The sequence below is a fragment of the Pinus tabuliformis genome, chromosome J (genome assembly GCF_031772625.1).
Source record: "Pinus tabuliformis cultivar Carrire ecotype Pingquan chromosome J, CPIR1, whole genome shotgun sequence".
Taxonomy (NCBI): Eukaryota; Viridiplantae; Streptophyta; class Pinopsida; order Pinales; family Pinaceae; genus Pinus; species Pinus tabuliformis.
The window spans coordinates 132733964-132739568 of record NC_142295.1 but is presented as its reverse complement, the minus strand read 5'-3'; positions in this window follow the sequence as shown (position 1 = coordinate 132739568).

Sequence of the window (5605 nt, the reverse complement as noted above, 5' to 3'; positions counted from 1 at the left end):
ATTGATCAGCTTGCATCTGATAATCACCACCCTAATTTGACTTTACTGCAGAATGCCCCTTGGTTTGTTCCAAGTGTTCAAGTAGACTCTACCCCGCCACGGGTTAATTATGTGGCATTGAATCCTCAATGTTCAATCGCTTCTAAGAAGGATCCTTTGACCTATTATTCTCTTTCTTGGGACTTGGTCCCGGCAATTGACCGAGAGATTCTTCCTATAGGGACATGGGACCCTTTAATTCCCTCTTTTAATCCTTGTAGTTCTCATGATTTCTCAGATCTTACTTTACCTTCACAGGAGGAACTCTTTGAAGCCATGAGTTATGACTACCAAAGGAGCCCTTGGTCCGATCCCTGCAAGGGGTTTGTCCAGAAGAGCTATTATACGTAAGCCGAAAGGTTGCGTGGTTCTATGTACCATATTGTATATATGAGGTACACATTTTCAAGTTTTGTATTCTATAACACAAAGATTTTATATGAAGTTTATATGTGGGATGTATTAACTTCGTGTCTAGTGTTCCTATTTATGTTTACAGAACTTGGAAGATTTCTCCTTTGGAAGTTTATGGTTGGTCTGTTCTGACAGGTATTGGTTCTCGAAACTGGCATATAGGTTAGGTTTTTTCGCCTGCATTGTGCACTTATCAGTTTCCTTTCCCATTTTGCCTTAGGATCGACCCCACCAAGTTGTGGTGCAGAACCTTCTCATTGCTTTGAAGTATCATGACTTGTGTGGTAGAGCCATCCTTTACATGGGCATCCTAGTTAGCACCTCACTGACATTTGTTGCCCATGCTGCTCCGTTTTGAGTAGGCTCGGGAGTCCTCTGTAGTCCTGCCATGACTTATGCGTTGAAGACTCATTCCTCTTAGCTTCTCCGCTTTGTTCTGGCCATATACCCTAGAGGCTCCTTTGTGTTGAGTTGTACTACTGCATTGCATGTTGACCACTTGCACCTTTTGGCCTAGAGCCGGCTTCACTTGGACTCGTGTTTAAGCCAACTTTTGACCATGACATCTGCAAAATCAACCTTGCATACCCTTGACTTCTGCAGCTTGACACACCTTGACCCGTGGAAGGAACATACCTTTGAGTGTCACTGACCAATTTTCACCTCCCTGCATTGAGCATAGGAATGTTCCTTTCCCAGGAACTAGATCATCTGTTTCACCGACACTCGTTCTTTCCACTGTACCATAGCATTCTTTTATTCTTTTTCTGGCTTAACAGAAAAAGACAAAAAATTAAATATTCCAAAAAGAGCGGGAACGGGACATTATTTCCATTTATTGTTGGCAGCTAGAGTCAGTCGTGTCGCCCTTGAACAAAGCACTCAAAACAAAGTCTCCTCCATATGGGTGGGATTTAGTTTGACTTAGGTACGCCATAACCTTGTTATTGAGTCAGTTCTCCACCGATTGGTTATCTCTTCCAATCATATGGAGGGTTCGTTCATGCCTCCTGCATGGCGAACTTATACAGAGTCATCATATGCTGCCACATAGTCACATTGAGTCGTGCTTTTGTTCAAGGGAAGTTAGCCTGAGTCGGCCTCTCTGCGGTGTCTCTTGACTCATTTTTCAGTCGGCCATCCCTGGTTGTCAGTGTCATGTCTATTATTACATCAGTTATATTGGTCCTTTACTCGTGCCGGTTTGAGAAGGTCCCCATTGACTTCTTGCTGGTGGGTCTTGTCCTTATCGACGACGACATCTTGCTCTGAGGACAGGCCTAGAGCTGCACCCTGGCCCTATTTTCATTATTGATAGGTTACCTTGTGCTCAGCATCGATAAGTATCATGGGTCTTTGACTGAGTGGTTTCCCTTGTGTTCGACATCAGCTTACATTATCACACATTGGGATTCGTGCAGTACCTTAGTTTCCATTTGACCCTATTGGTGGATACCTCGCCTCTGTGTCAGCTTTCATTATTGGTTGGTTCAGGGGGTTTCTACCGTGCGCTAGCCACATCTTATGTACGCTGGAAACGTACTTCGGTTGGGTTACTACATCTTTTTCGTCCGATTCCTTCCACATTATTGGCCTACGGGTTACACTCGCGCTAGATTGATGAAGGATGCCTTAATGCCTTCCTTCTAGCGGAACTTTCCCTATCGACTCCGACTCATTGCTCTGGGGCAAAGATCTAGAGTCCATTTGGCAGTACCTTGGGGTTTTCAGTCATTAGTGGCAGATCCTTCGCTATCGACAGTGGGAAACCATCATTGTCTCCTGATCGATAGATTCTTACAGGTGTTCGACTCCAGCTCATCTATTCACACTTGTTAGATTGTACTGGGTACCTTGATGCTCATTATCATTATCGGTGAGTAGTCTCGCGTTTGTTAACAGTATACATCAATGACCGGTAATCAAACGATTTCTCACATGGTCGACTTCAGATCATTTATTCCCATGGTGTAGAAATGTACCACGGCGGTCGGTGAAGACATCAGGTTGTATCAACATTCATTGGTTCACTTGACAATTGCTCATGTTGCTGCTAGTTGATACCACTCCACTTTATATGTTGCAGTCAGTCATGGCGACATTCTATATGCTGGCACCTGAGTTTGCAGTGTAGTACCATCCTATTCCATCATGTTCAGTTGGTACCTTTTGGGGATCAGTCTTTGATATCAGTGATCCGTTGCATCTTTCAGCATCGTTGGTAGTCTTATATGTGATATTCAGACATGTACTTGTTCATTATGATCAGCTGATCCATTATGTATCTTTCAGTCATTTATACTTGTATACTTAGTGGATCCGCTTGTACTTGATATGCGGACATGCTTTACTTTTTTTGAGCATGGGTATGCCCGCCTCAGACAGTGTTTCTTTCTGATCTCCTTTGGTGGCTTGGCAGGCTGAATTCTTGTGAAGTCCTCCTCAGTTTTTGATAGACTTCCTTTCCATGTACTCGCATAATATATTTCGGCCATCATGTACCCCTTCTGACCTCATATATTAGGGGGCATCTGTTATAGCTCCAAATCTCACTCTTATGGTTTGTGATGCTGTACTCATGGCCTAGGGCAACCCCTCCTTCCAGACCTGGTCCTAAAAATTAAAAAAACAATGTTTTATCCCTTATACACGACATTGCCCTGAGTTAAATGCGTGTATACGCGGGTATGTGTATAGCCAACCCGCGTGTATGTATTAAAACACTTTAAAAAATATAAAACTCCTCATTTTCGGGCGGAGATCGCGGGTTTTACCTGCTGATCACCTGTTAGTGCCCGTGGCCCAACTGTTCCCAACCAACTCCTAACTAAAAAACTACTTTGGAGATGGTATAAAAAGACCTCAAAGGGAAGGACTAAGGGAGGAGAGAATAGAGAGAAAGGTTATTATGCTGAGATTTTTCCCTTGACCAGGTCTGAAGTCCCTTGTGCCTTCTGCACTTCCCCCATTTTGTACAGGAAACCTTTGTTTCCTTGTGTGTTGATGTTCATCCACCATTTATGACATCATGGAGAGAGTAATGGAAGGAGTTTTGTTAGAGGCTTGAGGCTGGAACGGATCCGGAAGGAAGCTTTGCTTGGAGCCTGCTGAAGGTGATTCAGGACAAAAGAGAAGAAGGGAACTCCAAGAAGGGTTTGCACCCTAAAGGCCTTCTCGAACGTAGGACCAAAGGTACGTACCCTTATCATAGAATTTGCTTACTATAGCATAATGGCTGTATGAATGTATGTTTCTTTGAATAGATAACTTTCAGTCTGCTAGGGTTTCAACCCAAAAAGCCCTAGGGGAGTAATTCCCTCTATCAATTGTAATATCAAATTCCTGCAATAAAATTAGCCATCTAGTTATTCTACCATTTGTGATTGGTTTATTTGCTAAATATTTTATGGCAGAGTGATATGTATACAAGATAACAGGATATCCAGTAATGTAATGCCTGAACTTATTAACAACATGTATTACAACTAGAAATTCCTTTTCAGTAACAGTATAATTCAATTCAGCCGGGGATAAATTCTTGCTAATATAATAAATTGCATATGGTTTTTTATCTTCTTCTTGCCCAAGGACTGCTCCAATAGATGTATCTGAGGCATCTAATGAAATTTGAAATGGCAGGTCCCAAGTTGGTCCTCGAAGGACTGGGGCTGTGGACACATGCTTCTTCAGATCCTGGAAAGCACGGTCACATTTTTCTGTCCAAAGAAAATCAACATTACTTGTCAGTGCATATAGAGGTGCAACAATATGTGAAAAATGTTCTATAAATCTTCTATAATAACCAGAAAATCCAAGAAAACTGCATACCTCCGTTTGAGTGGTAGGAGTGGGAATTAGCAAAATTATTTGTATTTTGGCTGGGTCTACCTGTATGCCAACTACTGAGATATAATGGCCTAGAATAAGTCCTTCAGTCATCATCATATAGCTTTTTCATGGCTCAAACAAAGCCTAGTGGAAATGCAGCACTGCAAGACTTTTTCCAGTGTGTCCAATGCTAGGTCAAAATCATCTCCGTATGGTGTAAAATCATCCATGTAGACTTCGAGCCCCTCATTTATTAAATCGGAAAAGATGTTGAGGATAGCCCTTTGAAATGTGGCAGGAGCATTGCATAAGCCAAAAGGTAGAACTCTGTACGGAAATGTTCCCCAAGGACAAGTAAAAGTGGTTTTCTCTTGGTCTTCAGGGGCAATCTAAATCTGATTGTATCCACTGAAGCCGTCTAAGAAAGAAAAGAATTTCTTTCCTACCAGAGTGTCTAATACTTGATCGATGAATGGAAGGGGAAAGTGGTATTTTTGTGTTGCTTTGTTTAGCTCTCTATAATCTACACAAATCCTCCACTTTCCATTCTTCTTTGGTACCACAACAAGTGGAGAGACCCATTTATTATCAGAGATAGGGTATATGAAGTTGACATCTAAAAGTTTTTGAAGTTTAGCTTTTACAATGTCTTTTAGATGAGGATTAAGTCTCCTTTGTGGTTGGCGAACAGGTCTCGCATCCTTTTCTATGTAAATGTGGTGTGTACATAACTGGGGATCAATTCCTTTCATATCAGGGTAGTCCCATGCAAATGCTTCTTTATATTTCCTCAATAGTTGGATGAGCTTCTTTTCTTGTTCGGAAGTCAGGTTGGCATTAATGTTTAAAGTCTTTCCTGGCTCAATTTCTACAATTTTGCTATTTGAAACAAAGGTAGTAGGTATTGTTTGATCATGTGTATCTTTAAGAGGATCTTCTTCTAATTCATTATCAAATGCTACTTCTATCATGTGACATTGTATGTGGGATCTGGGTTCAGCTTGGCTAATAAAATTATTAATGGCATCATCTTCTATTTGGTCTTTGAAATCAAGGGCCTCTTCTATGGTTAATGGAGATCTAATATTTTCGGTGAGGTATGATACAGGGTGCTTGTTAGTTTTTATTATTGTGAAACTTGGCTGTGCTGGGGGGTATAAAGCTAGATTCTTGATATTTGCCCCCCCTATTATGGTCATATTGCCTTGTCGGCAGCCAATATAAGCATCGAAAGTTGAAAGCCAAGGTCTGCCTAAGATCAATGGATGTCCATCAAGTGGGTTTTTGGTTTATTATCAGAAAATCAGCCGGATACTCCCAGGAG